This window comes from Lissotriton helveticus, chromosome 6 (assembly GCF_964261635.1).
Source record: "Lissotriton helveticus chromosome 6, aLisHel1.1, whole genome shotgun sequence".
Lineage (NCBI taxonomy): Eukaryota > Metazoa > Chordata > Amphibia > Caudata > Salamandridae > Lissotriton > Lissotriton helveticus.
Window position 1 is genome coordinate 692240003 of NC_136067.1, and position 14228 is coordinate 692254230.

Consider the following 14228-nt stretch of genomic DNA (forward strand, 5'->3'; position numbering starts at 1 on the left):
GTGAAATTAGGCCTCTCACTTGATTTCATGTCAAACGTCGCAATTTCCCTCTGGAAATTATCTGTACTGGAAACATGTACAGTATCTTCCAAATGACCCTCTATTTCTTGCTCAATTTCAACATTCTCCTCTTTACTTCCAAAGTAACAAAACTCAATTTCTTCACATATATTCCTCACATCTATTTCAGAACCATGCAAAAGAGCAGCGCATAATTGTTTCAGCATAATTGCTGGACTCTTAGCATAATACAACAGTCTAACTAACTTCCTCACTTTGTTATGATGCACTGCTAGCATCCTGAAATGATGAAAAACACTCTGGCATACTCTCCTGGAAAGACAAGCCAGTGAATGACCATGCAAACCTGTCACTTCTCTCACTCTGCAAGGATCTAATTCTTGCAACAACCTCATTTTCTGCTTCAAACTTTTCTTGTTAAATGACCGTACAAAATCACAAAGCAAATTGATGGAATCCTGTCGCACACTGCAAATACTACTACACTTCCAGGTGTACACAGGACCCTTAGCACGTCTTCCTAAAACCTCATTACCTAACAACTCTTCTGCCTCTGTTGTCACAAGTTTTTCTTTTTCAACTGGACAACCATCTTTCACTTCATAAGCACGACCACTGATGTCAACTGCATGCACCAAATCATTATCCTGGAAATAACTCTCTTCATTAAAAAATGCCTCACAGCTTGAACTATGTATCCATTCTCCAGAAAAAACTTCACAAAAATTACTACGATTAACTATTCTCTTCCATCTACTATTTCTTTTGAAATCAAAAATTGCCTTGTTTAGCTTCCTAATTCTATTGATTATCAAAATAAATAACTTACGTTTAATTTCAAAAGCCTGATCAATAACTTTCTCAACTTTTTTTTTTCTCCTATAAAAAACTAATTTCTGTTGACCTTTCTTAATATTTTTTAACAAATTGCCAATTATCCTGTTACGGAACATTCGTTTACGAATCTCCGTAAACTGTTGTTTCCTTCTACTATCATGCACAGATTTATCTCTTGCTCTAGCAGTAACATTTTCATTTGTCCTTTTCTTTCCATTTGATTTACTTGTGTTGTTATGGATTGAAACATTTTCTGTACTAATATTTTTTTTATTAGAAATATTTTTTATGAAATATTTAGAGCTCTTACCCGGTGCTTTCTTCATCGCTTGAGAAATCTTTTTGTTAGAGGACTGCTGCATTTTTTTTTTCTCCTGCTGTCTTTGACGTTTTGCAGCCTTCATCTCTCTTATTTTTGTAGGCATAGTTGAATCTGAGGAAAAATATAATAAAAATGTTATTAAACATTATTATCAAACAGTAAATCAGTAATAGTGATCAAAAACATAACACACTACTTGACATTTTAAATAGAAGATTTTTTAGTCCTTGCAAATTTACAATACAGAAATAGCAGAAAAGAAATGAGATTTATATTTATGTTACCTATGCTATTTTATATGTGAATCTGATCTAATTTTATGAGCATATTTTAATATTTTATTGAAGACACTACACATAACCTGTTTTTGAAGGTGTCTTTATTTTTAAATTAAACGGTTTACCTTTTTACTTTTTATTGATTATAAATTTTAAAAATAAATGTTTATAATTCCAAAGGCTCAAGCAGGTCAGCTTCCCATCCTATATCATATAATTCGGACAAATCTGCATCCTCATCACGCTCTTCTTCATCCTCAGGATTTAAATCATCCAATGGATCAACATCCACTGATGTTTCAATTACAAGTTCAATGATGAGGTCAAAATCAACTGATTGCAGATTGTCGCTCATGTTGAGGTTGTCTTTATCTTTAAAGAAAGACAACAACAATGAGATGTTGCAGAGTAAGAGACAAATCTCACAGATTATAATAGTAAAATTATTTAACAAGAGTAACATTTTGCAGCTATTATTTAGCCATGTCCAGCGATGCTGAGCAGGTGAAGCCTATGTCTAATTTTTCACTGAACAGGACTCATCTGTTCTTAACCTTGGATAAGCCTCAACGACTCTGTGTCCCCTGCACATACTCAAATGTTAAAGTGCAGATTTATATTAAATGGCACATCCCCAGGCATGCACCAGTTAATGTGCACCACTGCTTTACCACCCATGGTGTGCCGCATTTACAATCAGATAGGAGAAAGCTGCTTCAAAACCCTGCGCCTGCTTGAAGCTGGCATAGGTCTTGACGCAGCATTGTATAGATGGGGCACCCCTGATCCTTGCTGGAGCTGCATCGCACTTACGATACAACTCCAGCAATGCGCCACCTTTACAGCACAGATGCGTCACGCATCTGTGCCTTTTTTGCCCCATGCTGCGCCGCATTGTAAATGCAGCACACCATGGGTGGCGGAACAGTGGCGCAGGATGACTGTCACATCCCTGGGGATGCGCCACTCATCATAAATCTATCCCTAAGCTTCTTATCTTGTTACAGATGAACTGCCATATGTATCATCAAAATATTTTACATATTATAAATAGCAAATTTTAAGGAATAAATAGCGATTCTTTACTATTCCTAATTTGCAATGAGCAAATTGCTAATTGCAAATTACCCATTCATTTCCATAGGCTAGGAGGCTCATAGGAATTAATGTTGCAAGTTGTGATTAGCAATTAGCTCATCACAAAATAGGATTTTTTTCAAGCGTGCAGGGGTATCTCAAGAACACCCTGCTGCACCCCTGAAAAAGAAATTTGGGAGCACATGGCACACCTACATGCCCTAATGGCATGTATGGGCGTCATATGGGACCTTTTTTTTTTTTTTAAAAAAATGCTTTTTGAAAAGAATTCGCAAATTACCACAAACTACAAGTTGGTGGTAGTTTCCAAATCCTTAATATCATTTTTTACATATTTTTTTTTGATACATTGCATTTAAGGAATCACAAATTTTGAATTATTGACATTTTAAGTAATTTCCACATGTGCACTGTTTTCTAAATATAATTTGAAAATCGTTTTTGGGGAAAAGTAATGGTTTGCAAATTTATGACAAGGACATAATGGTGTATGCTTCTCTATAAGGCATTTCAGTATCTCTAATGTCATTTTTCCCATATTACATTATAAGACCTTTCCCCATGAAGCACATTCCTTGTAAATATGCTCCCACCAGTGCATTGCAAATTTAGATTTTGACTGTTTCAGACACATAGCCATGTTGAAAGTGACCCAAAAAAATTGCAAACGTTTTAAAAAAAAACATTCATGTGTCTTAATGACATTTTAAGTCATTTCCCCATGGACAATGTTTTCTAAGTGGCACAAAAGAGGTATACACCTATCATAAATCTGTCCCTAGAATTATAAATGATTAAATCAGGATGACAATAAGATGTGGCCTATCCAGAGGTTTGTTTAAGGTGAGGCCTACTCAGGATTGCAGATTAAAGTTATGCTTGATGAAGAATACAGAGGAGATAATTTATTGTAAAGGCCTACCAATGAAGTAAGTGATTTCTACTTCATTGCACCAGTCATCATAAATGTATCCATAAGCTTCTTATCTTGTTAGACATCAACCGCCATATGTATCATATAACTATTTTGCATTTCCAAAAAAGCGAATTTTAAGGAATAAATAGCGATTCTTTACCATTCCAAATTTGCGATGAGAAAATTGCTAATTGCAAATTACCCATTCATTTCCATGGGCTAGGAGGCTCATATAAATGAAGGTGCAATTTGCGATTAACAATTTGCTCATCACAAATTAGGAATTTATTCCAAAAGTGCAGGGGTGTCTCAAGAACACCCTGCTGCAACCCTGAAAAAGAAATTTGGGGGCATATGGCGAACATAAATTTTAACAACATTCCTTTACCTCAAAAACGATTTTCAAATCATAACTTCAAAACACTACACATGGGAAAATTACTTAAATTGTCCTTAAGACACATAAAAGCGTATTTTGATTGGCTTTCCTGCATGGTAGGGTCACTTTTAACATGGCTATGTAACATAAACATTCAAAATCAAAATTTTCAATGTACAGGTGGGAGCATATTTACAAGCAATTTGCGCCACAAAGAAAGGTCTGACATTAAAATGGGAAAAATAACATCAGGGACAGTCAATTGCCTTATAAAGAACCATACACCATTATGTCCTTCTCATGAATTTAAAAACAATTCCTTTTTCCCAAAAACGATTTTCAGATCATAATTTAAAAAAACTGCACATGAGAAAATGACTTAAAATGTCATTGAAACACATGAAAGCGTTTTTTTATTGGCTTTCCTGCATGGTTGGTTCACTTTTATCATGGCTATGTAACACAAACATTGATAATTAAAATTTTCATGCACATGTAAGAGCATATTTACAAGCAATTTGCGCCACAGAGAAAGGTCTTACACTAAAATGAGAAAAATAACATCAAGGACAGTCAATTGCCTTATAAATAACCATACACCATTATATCCTTGTCATGAATTTAAAAACAATTCCTTTTCCACAAAAACGATTTTCAAATCATAATTTCTAAACACTGCACATCAGAAAATGACTTAAAATGTCATTAAAACACATGAAAGCATTTTTTGATTGGCTTTCCAGCATGGTTGCGTCACTTTTAACATGGCTATATAACAAAAACATTCAAAATCAAAAATTTCCATGCACATGTGAGAGCATATTTACTAGCAAATTGCGCCACATAAATCATAATTTTCTCCTTAAAGCACACTATTCTCTATCTAAAGTAAAGAAATATTTTCTCACCTTAGCAAATACTTTGAGTTTGAAAACAGTCTAAGAAACACACCAATTTGTCTTCAGCAGAGCAAAAGGTATGCACTCCAGAGTCTGCAGCTATCAAAAGCACAGAAATGGTGTAATTCTTCACACATATTTCTCATGTCACCCAATCAAAACTCTTCCCTCACTTTTTTTCAAATGAAAACCCTTCCCCCTCTGCCCTTTCTGCCTATTTTCCATAGCAACCACCTCTTGGAGAAACTCTGGTGTTTGCAAATTCACACAACAATGTTGCAATTGAACTCTGAACTCTCAGTGCACCTGCATATCCAGTGCTTTCTTTCATTTAATGATTTTTTATTGACCACTCAAAATACATCTTTCAAACAACACATCTGTACACCCTAACTTTCTGTTTTCATCAATTAAAATCCACCAATCACTGTTACTACTTCATGAACACAGAAACTCCACAGTTTTTTTCATTTCAAACTCACATTTTTTCAACTGCCATTTCATTGCCACACTTCATCTGACTGCAGGAGAACCTTCTCTCACCATGTTTTCTGTCTGGATTGTTGGTCATAGTTATATTCACTGGGCTCAAAGGTACGTTGAAAGCAGGAATTTACCTAACCTCAATTTACAAGATGTGGAAATTAAGTGGTTTGGCCACAGAGGATTAAAATGTCACCAATTGATACCATTGGTGAAAACCTTTATGCATTTGCCAAAACCTGACCTGTTAATTGTGCACTGTGGAGGTAATGACTTGGGCACTTTGACTGGTGTAGGTCTGGAAATGCTTTTAAAGGACACCTTTGAGCAATTGATGGCACTTTTTCCTCAGACTGCCTTGGTATATTCAAATATATGCCAAAGACAGAAATGGAGGTGGTCAAACCAATTTTGTCCACAAATTGAGAAGTCGAGGAAGCATGTAAACAAATCTGTTTCAGCTTACATGAGAGACCATGGAATGGGCTCCCTGTACAACAATAACTTGCGTTACTACATGCAAGATATCTACAGAGCAGATGGAGTTCACTTCTCAGATGAGGGCAACAGAGTTTTCACTCTGAATTTAAAAATGTGCATTGGTACCTTCTTATAAGTACCAAAATGTACTATAAACCCAAAAGCTCTTCTCAGAGCTACCCTACATCTAATTACTCACAATTATTATTTTACTCTAACTTTTTTCACTAATTTTCAACAAAGTACACTCCCTGGTGCGCTACCCGGTACGCGTACCGGGAGCTAACCTCGCGAAATTTTTAAAAAAAATGTTTTTTTTTTCGCACATATGGGCCTCCTCAGCCACCCTCACAAAACCTAGGGGGTCAAGATAAGTCTACCGTGCCCCCTTCTACCCATTCTGAACATTATTTGCCCTCCATCTTGTATCATAATTCGACCGAAACACAAAATGGTGGACTCCCGTTACGCTTAAGGTTCGCGTACCAGGGCGCTCACCGGTTCGCGTACCGGGTCGCTTCCTGGGAAGCGCACCATCAAAAAAGGTGGGAAAGTAGTTCACAGAAAAGCCACTGGAGACAATTTCACCAAATATAGAATAGCTCATACTACATACCAATCCCTACCATTTTCACAAATTTGATTGGAATTCCATTTAGCCATTTAGCCTGTAGTCCTCTCTAAATACCGTGAGGTAAATTACTTCACAAAACACATCTGAAGTGTTGGAATTGACAACCAATTAAAATGTTACTTTCATTTTCTACTTTTTTTACCTGACATTTGATTGGTTATGTACCCGAATATATATAAAGGAAGAGAAGGAAACACAGCCATTTTGACTACTACTTCCTGGTGTACATTTCATTTGGATTTTCATTAATAACTTCAACTTCTTTTTAAAGGTAAGTTGTTATTTTTAAAACTGAAGTATATTGTGCACTTTAAGTTAATATGGCAAACTTTTTCTGTTAGTTATATACTATCCCTCTGTAGTACTTATAAATTTAGATACACTTTTTTATATTCCTACTTCCACTCTGATACTATACACTGCCCAAAGATAAATTCTCTGATAAAAACTGCCTATCTAAAATTAATCCCAACAGTGCCCTACCTCTACTAATATATATTTTTTTTATGCAAATTTCAGGAAAAATGGAAAGTGAACAAAACATTTCATTTGAAATTGTCCTTCCAGAGTCCAACACAGAAATCATTGATCCAAATGAGATTGAATTTATGGATGAAACATGGGACCAAGAACTACTGCAATGTGTGCAAGCAGTAGATAACCTCCTTGCAAATGAGGACATTTTACAACCTCAGAGACTACAATCTATATTCCATGATTATGAAATTTCTGACAATGAAATGTTAGAAAGTTTAATAAATTATGAAACACAATAAAAAAAGTTTAAAAAAAAAAAAAATAATCAACAAAACCAACAATCAATTAACATACAGCATTTGAAAAGTCTATCATTCATTTTTTATTGTGATACGCTCCCCAGTACGCTTCCCGGTTCGCGTACCGGGCGCTAACCACGAAAAAAAACAAAAAAAAATTTTTTTTTTTTTGCTTAGCGGGGCCCCTTTAAAGCCTCCACATCAAACCTAGGGGGTCAGGGAGTATCTACTATGCCCCCTTAAGGTCATTTGCCCCTTCGCTTTTGACCTCCTCTTGTCTCTCGATCCTACCGAGAGACAAGATGGCGGCCGCTCCGGACTGTTTAGAATGTTGACAGACACCGGAGAGCCAATCAACTTCGCTACGCGAAGTTCCGTTACGCGTCAAGTACGCGTACCGGGGCGCTGCCTGGTCCGCGCTTACAGATATATATCTTTTTTTGAACGTTATTTTCTCAAAATCCACTGCAGCACATATATTGAGACCTACAAAAGGCACATCGGGCTACCAGTCCCTACAATTTTGCCAAGTTTCGTGCAAATCCATTCAGCCGTTCGGGCTAAAAGTGAGGCTAACCGCCCTATGGAAAACTCAATGTTAAAAACACGTTTTGGGACCCCCCTTTTTTCTCGGCCCCCCCTGGACCAACTCCCCCCAAATTTCCAGTGGCTGCTCAGAAACAAAATGTTCCATTTTCCAGAAAATTTCAGCCAATTCCGTCCACAAACGCCAAAGTTATTAGACATAGAATTTATTTATATATATACCTACTGGCGACCGCCAGTAGGTAATATATATATATATATTTATACATATAAATATATATATATATTCACTGAAAAAACCATAGGTTATAGACCATATATAGTTAGGAATTAGCATTTAAAAAACCTTTTTTTACTCACACAAAACCATTGAAATTCCATATATAGTTAGTTGTACTAACTATATATCGCGCACCCGCAATCCATTGCTGATCATGTCACATATTACATCATTCATGACATGGTCAGTGACATCACTGATGACATCACTGATGACATCTCAAATGACATCACTGATGACATCACTGATGACAACATCCAGTGACTGTATGTTTCTGTAAAGTTAAAATATGTCTTACATATTGAAGAATGAGTGGATGTATAAGTGTCTGGATGAAGGATTTAGTAGGTGCATGACTGACTGTATGAGTGAGTGATTAAATGTGTCTCACTGAGTGCATGTGTTAGTGACTAAACTGTCTTAATTTGTGCATCATTATGTATGTTGTTCTGTAAACTGCTGCATGTGTTGATCAGTAGCTATATGAGGAACTATATGGGTTATTGATTGGTTGCCCAAGTATTTGTATGGGAGACTGAGTGTGTGTGTGGGTGGCTGGGAGGTGTATGGCTCTGTGCATAGATGTGTGAGCAGTTGATTCACTAGATGTATGGGTTCAAAAGTGCATGTGGAAACAGCTGTATGGGCGGTTGACTGTGTGCATGAGTGTATTGGTGAGTGAATGGATATCTCAGTGCTACATGTCAAAGTAAGTACATATGTAAAATACAATACATGTGAGAGTTGACATATATAAATAACTGTGCAAAAGAGCCAGTAAATGTGTGAGTGGCTGTATGGATCATTGTGAACTTGTATCAGGGATGGTATAAGAGAGTAAATATGTGTTACTATATGTTTGAATAAGTAAGGTGTGTATAACTGTATAGTTGAGGAAATGGAGGTGTGATTGATTCTTTGCATGACTGACTAGGTGTGCGAGTAACTCCATGGATGAGTGACAGTCTGTGAGTGTCTGTTTGCACTGAGTGTATCTAAGGTTATATTAGAGTCTGAAGAGGTTCATCGTATTATCACATGAATGATGTCATCAGTGATGTGATCAGTAATGTCAAATGAGATGTCATCAGTGATGTCATCAGTGATGTCATTTGAGATGTCATCAGTGATGTCATCAGTGATGTCATCAGTGATGTCATCAGTGATGTCATTTGAGATGTCATCAGTGATGTCATCAGTGATGTCTTTTGAGATGTGATCAGTGATGTCATCAGTGATGTCATCGGTGATGTCATTTGAGATGTCATCAATGATGTCATCAGTGATGTCATCAGAGATATCATCAATGATGTCATTTGAGATGTCATCAGTGTTGTCATCAGTCATGTCATTTGAGATGTCATCAGTGATGTCATCAGTGATGTCATTTGAGATGTCATCAGTGATGTCATCAGTGATGTCACTGACCATGTCATGAATGATGTAATATGTGACATGATCAGCAGTGGATTGCGGGTGCGCGATATATAGTTAGTACAACTAACTATATATGGAATTTCAATGGTTTTGTGTGAGTAAAAAAGGTTTTTTAAATGCTAATTCCTAACTATATATGGTCTATAACCTATGGTTTTTTCAGTGAATTTCAATGGTTTTTTAATAGCAAATAACAAAAGCTTTAAAATGTATTTTTCTTTAAATCAAAAAATATATTTTACATGTTTTTAATACTTTTTTTTTAAATTATATTTTTTGTTTCGCTCCCGGTACGCGAACCGGTTAGCTTTCCGTTAGCGCAATTTGGTGCCGCGACCCGGTCCGCGAACCGGTAAACGTTCCGTTTCCGCAACTGCTGCGTTAGAAAACAACATCGTGACGCGTCGCGTCAGCGTGACGTATCGCGTTGTCGCGTAATACGTCATATGACGCGCCAAGGTAGCGTACCCGGAAGCGAACTGGTACGCGAACCGAGGCGCGAAGCGCAGCTTCCCGGAAGCGATCCGGGACGCGGCCCAAAGCGCGTAACGTAAACACAGCAGGTCATGTGACTTGGTAATAACACTTTTCATTGGTTCATTTCACTTTTGGTTTCCTAATGATGTAAAACTAGGTCATGTGATCTAAAATTAACACTTTTCATTGGTTTAGAACTATTGTTTTCCCCAAATGATGAAAACCCCTCCTTCTTTCCTCACTCTGACTTTCATCTTTGTGAGAGAAAGACCCTTTGTTACCAGTGAGCAATGGCTTAATTAGTAGCTTCAGCTGGTGCTTCCCCACCACCTCCACCACATCCAAGGAAGAGAGGACCACCTGCTGAAGTTATAATTCAGCAAGAAGAGGAAGAAGAGGAAGAGGAGGAAGAGCAGGAAGAGAGGCATTTTTTGCCTGAGGAGCCCAGGAGGTCTCACCTGAAAGAAAACTTTATTTGGCAATTTTTTAAATTTCCCCGAGGCCAGAAAAAAGTCAATGCAAGGTACGTAACTTGCCTTATATGTCAAGATAGACTGTCCAGAGGGACCGAGAAGAAATACAGTTACGGAAACTACACAATGCATCGCCATATGAGTAGGTGGCATCCTAACAATTACAGTGCTGCACAGTTACGTAACGAGCAAGATAATCCCCCTTCTATGGCCAGAAGATCTGTTGTACCGGAAGTGACGGGACCAGAGGGGAGGGAGATGGTCCCAAACATACAAATGAGATTCGGGGAAGTAAAACAAGTCTGCGTACTTTGTAATCAGTTCATTTGCTACAGAGAAAGTAGCATCACGTTAATCAACAGAGCTATCGATAATCATGTTTGTCCGAAACGCCCCAGACAATAAATTCTTTTTTTTTTTTGCTCCTGTTGAGCCCTTTGCAATGAATCGTTTTCGTTTCCCCCCCCAAAAAAACCCCAAAAAATATAAAACCGTTCAGAAAAATTTAAAAAAAGTAAAGAAATGTTCAGAAAAATAATTAAAAAAATATAAAACAACAAAAACAATAAAAAAAAGTTCTTTTCAGAACTACCTCCCCGTTATGAAAAAATTGGTAGAATATTTGGAACTCTGCCAACCTCTATTTCTCTTGGTTCGCTTCCCGGTTCGCTCGCCGGTACGCGAACCGGGAGCGAACCAAATTTTTTTTTTTAAAAAAAAGAACAGTAAGTATAAGGGAAGGAAACAGACAGTTATGTTAAAAGAAAGACAGCTATAGGGGAGTAAACTAGAGATACTGTTACCCGCAATCCACTGCTGATGATGTCACATATTACATCATTCATGACATGGTCAGTGACATCATCAGCAGAGGATTGCGGGTAACAGTATCCCTAGTTTACTCCCTATAGCTGTCTTTCTTTTAACATAACTGTCTGTTTCCTTCCCTTATACTTACTGTTCTTTTAAAAAAAAAAAATTTTGATCAGTCAGAAACAGTGACAGTAATAGAGACAGAGTGAGTGACCAAGAGTAAAGAAGTATGAGAAGAGAGGGACTAAGAAAAATAGTGGAAGGAGTAGAGTAATTAAGTAATAGAGAAAGGAATGAGGGAAGTAGCAAAGGCAGGAAAGTGATGGTTAAAGAAATGAAGCAGTGGAACTAATAGAAGTTAAATGTGATAGAAATATAACGAAAAGAGTACAAAACATTTACCTTGTAATTGTCGTTAAGTTAGTCATTTGTTATTTTTATACTTTCAATCTGTGAAAGAGAGAACAAACATTTGAAAAATATTAAAACATGTTTTTAATAAATTAGAAAAGACAAGGGAAAAGATTGAAGGACAAACAGTTTTTCAACAACTTTGACACTTACAGAAGCCTCTGCTTCTCCATGCCCCTACACAGTCCTAAAAATATACATTTTAAACTAACAGTATCTTGATGCAGATGAAGTGAGTCCTATCTTGCAACATGGTGCATCTTTTGCATCACTGCTGCATCGGTCTCATGTGGCATTGTTTTTTTACAGCATGACACATCTGCCTAGATGCATCATTTTGTAATTTTGTCGCCTCATAGCAAATCTTTTCAACCGCCACTGCGTCACAAAAGTGACGCACAGTGGCGCAAAAGAGGCATACACCTATCATAAATCTGTCCCTAACATGTTAAATGATTGATTCAGGATGACGATAAGGTGTGGCCTATCCAGAGGTTTGTTTAAGGTGAGGCCTACTCAGGGTTGCAGATCAAATTTACACTTGTTGAAGAATACAGAGGAGATAATACATGTGAAGGCCTACTAATGAAGTAAGTCATTTCCACTTCACTCTTGAACAAAGGCCAGACCTCTTCTGTGTCCGTGGACAGACCTAAAGTTCATCTGCACAATGTCATTCGTAAACTTAGGAAACACAGGTGATGTAATTGAAAAATGTGGAGTTTATTTTCCTCATTTCACAATCACATCACCTGTGTTGCCTTTGCTTAGGTATCTCATAGTGCAGATGGAGTCTAGCATATCAAACAGTACACAGAAGTTGAGCAGTGTATACAACAATTTTGACACTTACAAAAGCTTCAGCTTCTGCATGCCCCCTACACAGTGCTAATTATATACATTTCAAACTGATGGTATCTTGCTGGAGATGAACTGAAACCTATCTTGCAACATGGTGCATCTTTTACACAAAAGTGACCCACAGCGGAGCAAAAGAGGCGCACGGCCATCATAAATCTGACCCTAACATTTTAAATCATTGTTTCAAGATGCCGATAAGGTGTAACCTATCCACAGATTTGTTTCAGGTAAGTCCTACTCAGAGTTGCAGATGCAATTTAGGTTTGTTGAAGAATACAGAGGAGATAATACATGTGCAGGCCTACCAACCAAGTGTGTCATGTCCACTGCACTCTTGAACAAATGTCAGACCTCCTCTGTCTCCAGGAACAGGCCTAAACCTCATCTACACAATGTGATGTGTAATGTTAGGAAACACAGGTAATATAATTGAAAAACGTGCAATTTTTTTTGCTCATTCCACAATCATATCACCTGTGTTTCCTTTGCTTAGGTATCTCATTGTGGAAATGTAGTCTATCATATGAAAGACTACGTAGAATATGAGCACTGTATGCAACAACTTTGACACTTACAGAAGCCTCACCTTCTCCATGCCTCCTACACAGTTCTACATGTACATCATAAATGCAAACAGTACAGAATTAATTATACATGTTAAATGGTTTATTTTTGCTGTTCTCAGAATGTATCAAATTTCACTAAAACAGTGACTTGAAGGTATTCATCATATAACAGCGGGGAAAAAAAAACACAATCAAAATGATTGTGTTTAAAAAACCCATACACCATAACAAATCAGAATTCAGAACTCCTTAAAGTTAACTTACTTTCCATGACGTCGAAGGATGTCCTATGAACAGCTTACACTCTGTTGTGCTGTTATTACTTTCAGCCCGCCACTTTCTGAAAGAAAACCTCCATCGTTTTGAAAAATATGTTACATACAATAAATGACTTCTCGCTCTCTACCACACGTTTCCACAAGGCCAAATCATGTCAGAGCCATTTATAACTCTTGGAATTCTTGTAAGCCAATCCCGTCATGTTGTATTTCCGCAACTTTCAGAATTAAAATGTTGAAGATCATTTTCACAATCCTGGATTACTAATATCTTACCCTTCTTGCTCACTCATGTTCTACATTTCCTATGACACTGATACTGCTTACTATGAAGCAGACTTACACTACCTGTATGACTACTACAATTATTTAATTCTCTACATCACTTTTAATCACAAAGCAATATAAAACAGTAGACAGCATTGCAGACTTACATTCCCTCTACTCCATGTTTTGATTGGCTGCTTGAATTAGCTTATAAAAAGAAATAGTTTTTCTGAACTCATTCAAAGTGCACTTATTTTTCCATGACGTCCAGTGTTATGGTAAGAAGTTATGTCTCTGTACTACACTTATCCTCAAGGCCAAATCGTGTAGGAGCCATTAGAACTTCTTGAAATTCCTCAGAGCACATCCCGAGATTCTTTCCCTAAAATTTTGGTTTTAAAAACACCAAGTAAGAATTTTTAAGGTCATACGGCAATTTTTTTTTGAAAATTAAAACAGAATCGTTGCAGAATGACCAGCCATTTCTAGACTTTAAATAAGCTGTGTAATGTCCTGATGTTATTGAAGGACCGTCATGATATATAATTGCTACAGTTACAAAAGTCCTTCCTGATATTGACAACTGTGAAGCCACAACATTTTTAATTAGAGTTGTCAATTTTGTTCCATCAGACCTACATCGTTGGAACATTAAAATGACATACTGGCCATATGTTCGTATAAATAAGGTTGACA